Source organism: Lathyrus oleraceus, chromosome 4 (genome assembly GCF_024323335.1).
Source record: "Lathyrus oleraceus cultivar Zhongwan6 chromosome 4, CAAS_Psat_ZW6_1.0, whole genome shotgun sequence".
Classification (NCBI taxonomy): Eukaryota; Viridiplantae; Streptophyta; class Magnoliopsida; order Fabales; family Fabaceae; genus Lathyrus; species Lathyrus oleraceus.
The window spans coordinates 317,659,278-317,672,774 of record NC_066582.1 but is presented as its reverse complement, the minus strand read 5'-3'; the positions used below and the strand labels follow the sequence as shown (position 1 = coordinate 317,672,774).

General features: G+C 40.3%; 2 long non-coding RNA genes across 8 annotated transcripts; both read right to left on the bottom strand.

Moving 5' to 3' along the window:
* Positions 1-2,555: 2,555 nt before the first annotated feature.
* LOC127075289 (uncharacterized) lies at positions 2,556-3,425 on the bottom strand. Of its 2 annotated transcripts, none has more exons than XR_007786352.1 (2): positions 2,899-3,425; positions 2,556-2,811 (listed from the first exon to the last, which is right to left on the bottom strand). It is a non-coding gene; the product is annotated as an uncharacterized LOC127075289 (long non-coding RNA). The 2 variants fall into 2 exon arrangements; XR_007786353.1 differs by having other exon boundaries at positions 2,956-3,425.
* A 7-nt stretch (positions 3,426-3,432) lies between these two features.
* Positions 3,433-5,342, bottom strand: LOC127075288 (uncharacterized). Of its 6 annotated transcripts, XR_007786350.1 has the most exons (5): positions 4,242-5,342; positions 4,069-4,162; positions 3,922-3,998; positions 3,675-3,824; positions 3,437-3,576 (listed from the first exon to the last, which is right to left on the bottom strand). It is a non-coding gene; the product is annotated as an uncharacterized LOC127075288 (long non-coding RNA). The 6 variants fall into 6 exon arrangements; XR_007786347.1 differs by having other exon boundaries at positions 4,069-5,342; XR_007786349.1 differs by having other exon boundaries at positions 3,675-3,785; positions 4,069-5,342.
* Positions 5,343-13,497: the final 8,155 nt, after the last annotated feature.

The window sequence follows — 13,497 nt, the reverse complement described above, 5'->3', positions numbered from 1 at the left end:
GGCGTCTTCATAAACTCAAATCGAATCAACATTGGTACCCAGAAAGTCTCACCTTCACAAAGGAAATCAATCCAGAAATAACCAATATTCATCTTGCATTACCACATGCATTGCATACAATAAACACACATGACTTTCCTTCCCAAATAAGGAAGTTGCATATCAAAAATCTCCTACACAAAAATGAGAAATTTTCATTAACATGCATCATATGCATACACAACATCATAATTCTTTCCCATCAACCCTTTGATGGACATAACCTGATCTTTCTTTTCCATCAGCCCTCTGATGATGACCATTCTTTTCCACCAACCCTTTGGTGATGCCACTCCATAGTGAGGTTTCTTTTCCACCAACCCTTTGGTGATGCCACTCCCTAGTGAGGTTTCTTTTCCACCAACCCTTTGGTGATGCCACTCCCTAGTGAGGTTTCTTTTCCACCAACCCTTTGGTGATGCCACTCCCTAGTGAGGTTTCTTTTCCATCAACCCTTTGATGATGCCACTCCATAGTGAAGTCTCTTTCCGTCAATCCATTGACGATAACAACCACCTTTCCATCAGCCCTCTGATGATGACAGTTACCTTTCCATCAACTCTTTGATGATGATATTTCCCAATAATTTCAAAAAAATAAAACCCTACAAAAAACATCCAATTACCCAATTGCATTCCCACATGCATCACATGCATCATTCCATGCATAATTTTCCTGCCAATTAGGAAGATTCATCAAACCCAATCCCATCAATCATCAGCATACTCATGCATAACACTCCCACAAAGTGGGAATTTCATTAAAAAAATGATGAACAAAATTCGTTGCATTCCCATGCGCATCATAAATATCCCCAACAATTGCATACTTGCATACATCTCATGCATCATCCCATGCATGGCATTTCCACCCAAAGTGGAACATCATACAAACATCAAACATAAAATATCAAGATCCAGGGTCGTCCATATGTATCCCAGACTTTCCTCATTTTAATTCAATAAAGTTATTACCCTCCATGTGCTCGTGGAATTATTTCCCAACCAGTCTTTCTTCAACTTTGTGATTAATAATGATATTCCCCAACATCTTTGCTATCATTGCTCCCCAAGCAGAGGTTACCCTAAAAAGTCTCTTATGAGCTTTTCCACTGCAGAGCATTTATAGTAAATCTCTTCCAAAAGGAGTCTTTTCTAAAAATTTCCCCCAACAGATAAACATCTGAGATACTGCTTCATTATATGGAGAATCTCAGTTGTCTGTTTGAGATGCTGCTTCATCAATATGAAGAGTCTCATTCAGTTTTTAGAGATACTGCTCTAGTATCCTCGAAGAGTCTTAGATTTAATTAAGGTATCATTCCCTTATTCGGAATATCTTAATTCTATCGTATAAGATGCTGCTTCGACTCGATACAGAGAATCTCATTTCTGCTGTTTGAGATGCTGCTTCATCAATAATGAAGAGTCTCATTCCTTTTTAGAGATACTGCTCTAGGTATCCTCGGAGAATCTTAGATACGGTTGAGGTATCATTCCCTTGTTGGAATATCTCAATTATATCATATAAGGTACTGCTTCGTTGATCCTCAGAGAATCTCGTGCGTTCAAATCAAGACACTGTTCTGTTAATTTTCAGAAAGTCTTAGATACAGTTGGGGTATCATTCCATTATTGGAATATCTCGATTATGACATCCAAGATACTGTTCTGACGGTTCCTAGAGTGTCTCGACTGTTTCATTTTGCCTTTTTGATAATTTTTCTTACTGTATCTCTCACTGCATTTTTTTTATTTTTTTTGCATTTCTTCCTTGCATTTTCAAAGGACAAAATTTGGGTCTTTTCGTATTTAATTACCTTCCACTACGAATGTATGAAGACTATCGTCATTCTTACCTTCTAGTTCAAGATAATGAAATAGGGGCAGCTGTCATACCCCAATTTTGTCCGGACATATTTAAATTGTTGTAGAATTAATTTCATTTTTAAATTTAGCATCATATGCACAGCATGGCATATATTTCATCACGATAATACCTCACCTCAGTCTCTTATAACTATTATGTCATTTCCGTACTACACAGAAACATGCATTTCATGAAACCCATTTTTGTCCAAAGTGATTTATTATACGAATACGAGGAAAAGGACATGATGAAAGGATATTACATAGGGTGGAATACTAGGTCGAATCAAGGTCCTAAGTAGGTCTCATCATGTAAGTATTGGGGTGGTGAATCCAATAATATGGCCATGAGTATGTGTGATTACAAGCGATGATTGCCAAAGTGCCCAAGTTGGTTTGCAACTTTGTTGGCTTCACCTCTGCTTTGAAGGCATGGATCATTTTAAAAATTGGCACTTTCTTGAACATAGATGACAAAAGGCAATGAGATGTTCATAAAAGAATGTAGAGAAAATTCACAGTTTTATTCTTTTCATTTATAACCGACGTACTCTTAGAGTGATGTATCGAGAGGCAGCTTAGCATGGTTACTAGATGGTCACCTGTACATAGTATAGCCATGAATTTCGAAATAGAACATTGCGTGGCTTAAAGACATCAATGTAGAAATTACATTAGCTGAACAAATTTTGGATTTTTACAAACATAGTTGTTTCAAATACCACAATACCACAAGACCGTTCACAGCAATCTTAGGTCCTAAAAATACATTACAGTGGGCCAAATGAAAGAAATACACTTCAAAATCTAATGACCATCAAGCCACGACCAGATAAGCACAGCAGTCTACATCAAAGCCAAATGCATTATACACCAGGACCATCCGCACCGTAAATCTTGTGCCCTGCAAAACAGTGGTCATCAAAACTACAGCATGAGTAGCATTACAACCATACTCAAAACCAATACACAAGCATACAAATGAACCTACTGAATTCTAACAGATTTCGGTTCCAAGCAATGAGTCTACCACAGGCCTACAACATACCAAAGTCATTGGCATAAATCCCACCCGACGTGCATGACAAGCTTACTGCAGAACCCAATCAAACACCCATCCTGCTATGACAGCAAACAGAGTGAGTTCTACTATATTGGTTTACAAGGACATCCTGCCATGACAGCAAACAAAGTTAGTTCTATCGTTTTGGTTTACAAGGATATCCTGCCTGTTGCTAAATATATAACCGACAATCCGTCGAGAGAGAAAAATGGTGGAACTAATCAAAATTGCATTGGAAACAGCAGGAGTCATAGCAGCATACACAAACAATTGTGTTGCTTGTGGATGTCCAGCTCCTAGTGCATTTGAAACTCTAGTGATTGCAGCCGAGCCAATTGCATTTTGAATTGTATATAATGTTGCAATGATTGAAGCAACACGGAAAACCTGCGAATGACAGAAATAAGAAATCAATATGGTCATCCAAATCCATTACAAAGTGAAACAACACAGCTACTAGCCTTGTCGAGATTTCCCACTTGCACCACCCGTGTCGTCAATACCGCTGCCAACCAAAGCTGTTGCAAAACCACAGCACTAGCTAACATCAACTGCCATCAAACTATCCCTTTAAACGGCAAGAAATCTTGGCTGCAGAACCAAAACCTGCAGCAGGTTACCAACACGGATTGAATACAATACACCAGTAACATCGTCATACAAAACAATCAAATACATGGTTTAAACTCAGTAGGTGATGATACCTGCAGCATTTGTCAATCTTCTTGGAGGATTGCCGCCAGATAGTACCACAGGCTTATCAACAGGAATGAGATAATCAGTACTCTGCAACACATCAGTGGTCACAACAAGACCTGCGGTAGCCACATACCACGATCAAACCAATGTCTATGCTGTCAAAAGAAATCAAGCACCAGCGGATTCAGCATCACTCTGATAGTTGTGAGACCTGCGATACACAATCATCATGATAAACCATGATGGACGAACCTTAAGTCAAATTGGAGCATTGCTACTGTGCGCATATCCATAACCAAATAGCAGTAGACAAACACCAGTAAAAAAACCTGTTACAAAAGTCAATACGTGGGTAAAACAGAACAATTACTGTAGTGAAAAGTGAAAAGAGATGGTTACCGTGGATTCACTACAGACAAAATCTTCAAGCACCTGCATTTTGGGACCACGCATCATGGAAAGATTTCCACTCCCAACCAACTCGCCTTGCCACCTGCATCAAATTAGGGACCACACCAAAATTAGAGGAGATTTGATTCCAACGGAAAATCTTGGATTTTTGGCCAGCTCACAGGTGAGAGACTTGGTAACCCAGAGCTCTATATAAGAGACATCCAATCATTGAAAAGAAAAAACCCTAATCGGTGCGCCGTCACTCGACCAAGACCTAATTTTATGCACCGTCACTCTGCCGAAATCGCATCCTAACCTGCACACCAAAGCTCAAAGATATCAAATGGGTGCTCAAAGTTTATCCTTAGAACTTTGAGTAATACGAGCTAAGACCCTGATAAAAATCACATCGAACACAGAAATTAGAAGAAGAGGAGGAGATTTTGCACCGTTGCCCTGTTGAAATTCTCATCCTCACCTAAAAGCTTTTCTTCTTTTAGAGTTTCGTATTGAATCTCTGAGGAAAAAGCAAATCTAAAACCTCATCAGTAGAAGTCTAAACAGAGGAGCATATTGACAAGAATGGGGTAGGAAAGGAAAAGAGAAAAGCCAAACCGTGAAGAGAAAGCATACTTTGTCTGAACAATTGGTTGCAATCAGAACACTCGCCGGAAGAACTTGAGCGACATCGTCAGAAGCTGGACGTTCCGATTCTCTGAGTTGGTAAGGTTCATATCACTTCCCTGATTTTTCTTTTACTTTGAGTGATATCACTGGAAATTATTCTCGAATCGGTAGATATAAATGAGTATCTTGCTTAGGTTTGTTGGATTTGTGTAACTCTAATGTTGGATTTCAAGGAAGGTAGTTTAAGGTTGGAGTTTGTTTCTGGGTATATGTAAGGGTTTGGGACGCGATTACTTTCCGAAAGGTTGAGTTCTTGAACGAGAAAGAACAGAGCGTATATATTCTTCATTGTTGTTAATTATCATTAACTGCAGATTTTTTGATTTATGGCCATGAATGAGAGCCAAGATCTCTCACTGCCCAAGAATTGGTTGACCTTCTCAAGGCGTTGGAAACGCCGTTCCGCATGTTTCAAGGTTGGAGATCCAACGGATCTTAGGTCGGTTTCTTTGACCCGGTCCAGGGTTATGGATAACCCGAATTGGATCAGCCACATGGGCTTCCTGGGTTTTGGACCACCCCCTTGCTCCTTGTTGTTGTACGCCCTAATGGGCTTCAGAGGCCTTCAAGGCCCATCTGTCTTTTTAGTTAGTTTCTTTATTTCTTTTGGTTAGCATAGGATTGGTTTGAATTTATTTGATTTAAAACATGAATTTTATTTATTAGAAAAAACTTTATTATCATAAATAGTCTACTATAATTTAATTAATTAATATGTCGTATTATCATCATTTTCTTACTTGGCATAACTTAGATAATTATTCACTTTTGAGATTTATATAAACTATTATTCTATGCTTGTTTAGTCATATGTACAAAGTATTAATTTCATTTTGCATGATGTGCTACAATTGTGACAAGATTATTTCAAGCTCATCAACTTAAAGCCATTTCAACCAATTTCAAAAAGCACAAATCACAATTCTCGATCCAAATATCGAGCCCATTTTTAAAACACCCTTGTAAGTCGATTGCTCTTCGCATCGCCATCAACCTCACATAGCTTACTCTTGGGCTTTCTTACAATGAAACCTACTTGGTTATTGATTAACCGAGTAGATGAAATAATACACAAACTCAAACCATTTTCCAAACCACTAAATATCAAAAGGATTTTCTCTCTTAACATAAATCTTGGGATGAAAAGGAGATAGGAAGCGTACGCTTCACTATTTCTCAACTACTCGAATAATTGGCGTACGCCATATTGCGCGAGTTCTTGTCATCCGATTAAATCTTAAATCACACAATATTCAAATCACTTTTCAAAATCAAGTCTAATTTCTAAACTCAAACCATTTTCCAAACCAACTCAATTTCAAAAGAATTTTCTCTTAAACATAAACTTGGGGTGAAAAGGAGATAGGAAGCGTACGCTTCACTATTTCTCAATTACTCGAATAATTGGCGTACGCCATATTGCGCGAGTTCTTGTCACCCGATTAAACCTTAATCATATACATTCAAACCTCATTTTCTAAATCAATTCCAAATCCTTTTTATTCTATATTTCAGATGAAAAGAGGATAGGAGGCGTACGCCTCACTATCTTTCGATTATTCGAATAATTGGCGTACGCCACATTGCTCGAATCTTCGTCATCAAATTAAAACCCTAATAATCATACGACTTCAAATCATAATGTTTCAATCAATGCACTCCTCAAAACCTTTTAATAATTAATCCTTGAATGAAAAGGAGAATAGTGAGCATCCGCTTCATTATCTCTCGATTATTCGAATAATTGGCGTACGCCATATTGCTCGAATCTTCGTCATCAACTCAAATCATCGACCTTTCCAAACCTACCAATCCAAAATTCAAACTTTTCTCGCAAATCAAATACAAATATCCAAACATATCTTTCTTAAAGTAAACTTCGAATGATAAAAGATGGGAGGCGTACGCCTCGTCATCTCTCGATTATTTGGATAATTGGCGTACGCCATATTGCACAAATTATCGACTTCCGACTAAAATACGTTAAATAAACTTGGATAAGGGAATAGGAGGCGCACGTCTCATTATTCTTTGAATAAGCAAGTAGGAGGCGTACGCCTCACTACCGTGCATATTCAACATCCACAAACAAACTTTCAAAATAATTCGAACGAAAAGGGACTAGAAGGCGGACGCCTTGTTATTCCTCGAAAGAATTGGACGATTGGTGAACACCACATTGCTCAATCTTTCGTCGTTCTTCAAAAGACATCTCAAACAAATCAAACCTAACTTCTCGCCCCCGTGCGATCGAAACCAAACCAATCAAACATCAAACACATCAATTCAACTCGTCACCCCCGCGTGACCAAAACCCTTTCAAAAAGAACACTGTCAATCCTTTCTAATGCGCATAACAAACCAGTGCTAGAGCCTCCCCCGAGAGTAGACATGCCAGCGTTTAGCCGTTAGAACGCCGACCTACACAGTCGTTCATCAAAACAAAACACACCAAAACCGTAGTTGCCCGAACTACGAATGCTCTGATTTCCTTATTGCACCATAAGGATACGTAGGCAGGAGATTGCTGTATCTTCGCGAGCACACTAATAAAAAACCTCCCTTTTCCCCCTTTGAGGTCTTCCTCCATATTTATCATCAATTCTAATTACTCAAAGAAAGCAAATAACATTTAACTAACATTCAAATAGCAAATTAGACTAAAAGGTTCCCGTTGAGTACAACGGACGTGAGGGGTGCTAATACCTTCCCCTTGCGTAATCGACTCCCGAACCCGAATATGGTTGCGACGACCATTATTCTATTTTCTAAAAGGTTTTATCGATATTTTCCTATTCCTTCATTGGGATAAATAAAGTTCGGTGGCGACTCTGTTCGAACATAATTTTTCTGCGATCATCGCGAGGAATCGTATTTTTCGAGATGCGACACCTGCTGGTCCTCCCCAAGCTACCTTTACCAAAGCAATCTCTTTACCTCGCAACTGCTTCAACTCTCGATCCTTGATCCTCGTAGGTGATGTTTCAACAGTCAGGTTATCTCTCACCTGTACATCATCTACTTGGACCACATGCGACGGATCAGGAATGTACCTCCTCAACTGAGACACATGAAAAACCTCATGCAAATTCGCAAGTGACGGAGGTAAAGCGATACGATAGGCTACCTCCCCTATCCTCTCCAAAATCTGATAAGGACCAATAAATCGAGGTGTCAACTTCTTCGACTTCAAAGCTCGACCAACCCCAGTTATCGGAGTAACACGAAGAAACACATGATCTCCCTCTTGAAACTCAAGTGACTTCCTCCTCTTGTCGTGATAACTCTTCTGACGACTATGAGCAATCCTCATCTTCTCCTGAATCATCTTAATCTTTTCCGTAGTTTGTTGAACAATCTCTGGTCCAACCACAACACTCTCACCGGACTCATACCAACATAAAGGTGTCCGACATCTCCTACCATACAAAGCTTCAAACGGTGCCATACCAATGCTCGAATGAAAACTATTGTTGTAGGTAAACTCAATAAAAGGTAAATAACAATCCCAAGCACCTCCCTTTTCCAAAACACAAGCCCTCAAAAGATCCCCCAGTGACTGAATCGTCCTCTCAGTCTGACCATCAGTCTGCGGATGATATGCAGAACTCAATCTCAGCTTAGTTCCCAAAGCCCTCTGCAAACCTTCCCAGAACTCCGATGTAAATCTAGGATCTCTGTCCGAAACAATACTCGACGGAATACCATGCAAACTTACAATTTTCTCAATATACAACTCAGCTAATCTCTCTAACGGATAATCCATTCTGATCGGAATGAAATGAGCCGATTTTGTCAATCTGTCAATAATCACCCAAATAGCTTCAAAATTCTTAATTGTCCTCGGTAAACCAGAAACAAAATCCATACTGATACTATCCCACTTCCACTCTGGAATAGCCAACGGTTGCATTAGCCCAGACGACTTCTGATGCTCAATCTTTGACTTCTGACAAGTCAAACAAGAATAAACAAAACTCGCAATTTCTCTTTTCATTCCCGGCCACCAAAATAACTTTTTCAAATCATGATACATCTTCGTAGCCCCAGGATGAATACTCAGGCCACTACGATGTCCTTCCTCAAGAATACTCTTCTTAAGTTCGGTAACATCCGGAATACACACCCGATTACCAATTTTCAAAACACCATTCTCATCAACTCTGAATTCACCACCTTGACCTTGATTCACTAGAGTCAACTTATCAACCAAAAGCACATCGGATTTCTGACCCTCTCTAATCTCATCCAGAAGACCACTCGTTAACTTCAACATTCCCAATTTAACACTATTGTGAGTACTCTCACACACCAAACTCAAGTCTCTAAACTGCTCAATTAAATCCAATTCCTTAACCATTAACATAGACATATGCAATGATTTCCGACTCAATGCATCAGCCACTACGTTTGCTTTACCCGGATGGTAATTCAAACCAAAGTCATAATCCTTCAGAAACTCTAACCATCTCCTCTGTCTCATATTCAGCTCTTTCTGATCAAACAAATACTTTAAACTTTTATGGTCACTGAAAACCTCAAATCTTGACCCGTACAAGTAATGCCTCCATAACTTCAGAACAAATACCACAGCTGCCAACTCTAAATCGTGTGTCGGATAGTTCCTCTCATGAACCTTCAGTTGTCTCGAAGCATAAGCTACAACCTGCTTATTCTGCATCAAAACACCACCCAAACCCAACAATGAAGCATCATAGTAAACCTCAAATGGTTCCGACGGACTTGGTAATATCAGAATAAGAGCAGTAGTTAACCTTCTCTTTAACTCTTGGAAACCTTCTTCACATTTTGAGTCCCAAACAAACGCTTGCCCCTTTCTAGTCAACATCGTCAACGGTAACGCCAACTTAGAAAATCCCTCAATGAATTTCCTATAATAACTTGCAAGTCCAAGAAAACTCCTTATCTCAGAAACTGACTTCGGAGCTTCCCACTTAGATACTGCTTCTATCTTAGAAGGATCAACAGCAACACCACCTCTTGAAACCACATGACCAAGAAAACTAACCTCTTCTAACCAAAATTCACACTTGGACAGTTTAGCAAATAACTTCTTTTCTCGTAGAACTCCTAAAACCACTCTCAAATGTTCAGCATGCTCTTCTTCAGATTTCGAATACACCAAAATATCGTCAATAAACACCACAACAAACTTGTCTAGGTACGGATGGAAAATCCTATTCATATACTCCATAAATACCCCAGGCGCATTAGTCACACCAAAAGGCATTACAGAATACTCATAATGTCCATACCTTGTTCTGAAAGCAGTCTTCTGAATATCCTCAGTTTTCACACGTATCTGATGATACCCCGATCTCAAATCTATTTTGCTGAACACACTCGCACCAACCAACTGATCCATCAAATCATCAATCCTCGGCAAAGGATACCGATTCTTGATCGTCACTTTATTCAGTTGCCTGTAGTCCACACACAACCTCATAGTACCTTCTTTCTTCTTAACCAATAACACTGGTGCGCCCCACGGTGACACACTCGGACGAATAAATTTCTTATCCAACAGACCTTCCAGCTGACTCTTCAATTCAGTTAACTCAACAGCAGACATACGGTACGGAGCCATCGATATCGGCCTAGTACCAGGTACCAAATCAATCGAGAACTCAACTTCACGCTCTGGCGGTAATTCATTCACTTCTTCAGGAAACACATCAGGAAAATCACACACCACGGCTAGATCGCAAATCACCAGTTTATCTTTAGCCTCCAAAGTCGCTAACAGCATAAACAACTCTGCCCCATCTGCTACTGCCTCATTCACCTGCCTTGCTGATAGAAACAAACTCTTTCCTTCCTCAATCTCAGGAAAGATCACAGTCTTATCAAAACAGTTGATATAAACTCGGTTAAACATCAACCAGTTCATACCCAGGATAACATCAATCTGCACTAGTGGAAGACACACGAGGTCCATCCCAAAGTCTCTACCAAAAATACTCAAAGGACAATTTAAACAAACTGAAGTAGTAGTCACTGAACCCTTCGCAGGAGTATCAATCACCATACCCCCATGCATCTCAGATATCTCTAATTTAAGTTTCACAGCACAATCCAAAGATATAAAGGAATGAGTCGCACCTGTGTCAATAATAGCTACAAGAGGAAAGCCATTAATATAACACGTACCTCGGATCAAACGATCACCTGCAGAAGTCTCAGAACCCGATAAAGCAAAGACCTTGCCTCCCGACTGGTTCTCTTTCTTCGGCTTAGGACACTGTGGACTGATATGACCCACCTCTCCACGGTTGAAACAAGTCATAGTCTTCAACCGGCACTCTGCAGCCAAGTGATCACCTTTGCCACACTTGAAACACTTCTTCTCAGTACTAGTACACTCATGGATACGATGTCTAGCCTGACCACATCTGTAACACTTAGCAGGGGCACTGGAGTCTCCCCCATTAGGTCTCTTCATCCCACTCTGTCTCTGGAAACCTTTGTCAGCTGCATACGGCTTCCCACGATCATTTTGATTCTTGCCTTTCCTATCAACCCTCTGCTGATAGCTCTCCGCTCTGGCCTTGGTATCCTGTTCAAAAATCCTGCAACAGTCAACCAAGTCAGAAAACACTCTAATCCGCTGATACCCAATAGCCTGCTTGATCTCGGGACGTAACCCGTTCTCAAACTTCACACATTTTGAAAATTCCTCAGTAGCCTCATCATAGGGAGTGTAATACTTCGACAGCTCTGTGAACTTAGCAGCATACTCAGTAACAGACCGGTTGCCCTGCTTCAATTCTAAGAACTCTATCTCTTTCTTTCCTCTGACATCCTCTGGAAAGTACTTCCTCAGGAATCTCTCTCTGAACACCGCCCAAGTGATCTCAGCACTCCCAGCAGCTTCCAACTCAGTGCGGGCAGCAACCCACCAATCATCTGCTTCCTCTGACAGCATATGCGTACCGAACCTGACCTTCTGGTTATCGGCACACTCAGTCACTCGGAAGATCCTCTCGATCTCCTTCAACCACTTCTGAGCACCATCTGGATCGTATGATCCCTTGAACATTGGAGGATTGTTCTTCTGGAACTCACTCAGTTGACGAGCAGCTCCCAATCCCACAACATTCGGATTCCCTCCAAGTACTCCAGCTAGCATACCCAGAGCCTCAGCAATCGCAACATCGTCTCTACCTCTTCCAGCAATCTCTATTCTGAGTTAATCCAACAAGCTAAAACAATAAGTACTGATAGGGTTACACAACACCTATCACATACAGAGAAACAGAATAATTACGACTCGACTCGACCGACTATGCTCTGATACCACTGATGTAACACCCTTCTAAAATACCCCAATAATTAATTAAAACAACACAATATGAATCAGAGTAGATATGCAATTTCAGGGTGTCACACTTGACACTTCACACCATTCACCAAAATAACTTGCCATGCTCATTTATTAATCAAAATAAAACATTGCACAATTCGCAGCGGATAGAAATCTAACAACATGCAAACCATGTAACACATTTCATGTAAAATTGTCCAACAACCAAAAATAAAACAAAGTAAAACATCCCGTCCCGATGTTACATATACCAGAGCATGACCCACTAAGGAACTACGCTAGACTCCAAGCACTAGCTTCTACTCAATCACTGCTCGTTACCTGAAACATAGTTGTAAGGGTGAGTTCCTCAATCGATATAATAAGCATTATAAAATATCATGTAATGCTAAGTAAATTAACACATTCATCACCCTAATCATATCACACATTCAGCAACGGCAACATCAACTCATAATCATACTCAACACAAACACAAAACACACGTATAATATTGGAATACATCCATTCATATTATACGCCATACATACATTATGAAATGAGACTCCATGCATGCGGTACCGACTATTCGTGAACACATAGTTCAACCTCACCGATCAAACCCAGATACGGCTACCAAGCTCACTAGTCCCACTCATTTGAGACCTAGTGACTCCCTCACTAATTCCTCACCATGGGAATTAGCTACCACCATAAAGGCTATGCTATGCACGCTAAATCACCTAGCATGCAAACATCAACAACAATCCACAATGGACATATGCTCACACTCTAAGCCATAAACAGTCCATCCACAATTGCATACATAAGAGATATATTCACAGCATTATGCATACCATCATACATCATCAGCATATTTATCACAGACTCATATCATGTCATGCCCAATAACAAATCACAGTATTAGCACACTTTACTAATACCTATACTGCTCAAAACAACGGGAAATGATCCCTACTATATCATACATCAGCTAAATTACATCACTCAGCTGAAACGACCAAAACTGCACAACAACAGCTCAGAAAAATCGAACTTCTGCCCATACACGTATGCCTCATGCCCATACGCGTATGGCACATTTCCTAGCCAAGCCCATACTCGTATGGCCTGTCTCATATGCGTATGATACGCGTACCACTTCTCCCATACGCGTACCAACAGAGACAAAACTACGTTAGAACATCATCTTCTTCATTCATACGCGTATGGCCTCACCCCATACGCGTACCACTCACAGGCTACGCGTAAGTACACGCGTATGGCGCGTATCAGCACCAGTCTCCTCCCCTCCAGGCCATCTCATACGCGTATGGCCTAGTGTCATACGCGTATGACCAGAAACCAAAATTCCAGATCTGCTATGGGTTTTTCTCTGCTACGAGATTTCTCAAATCCAACCT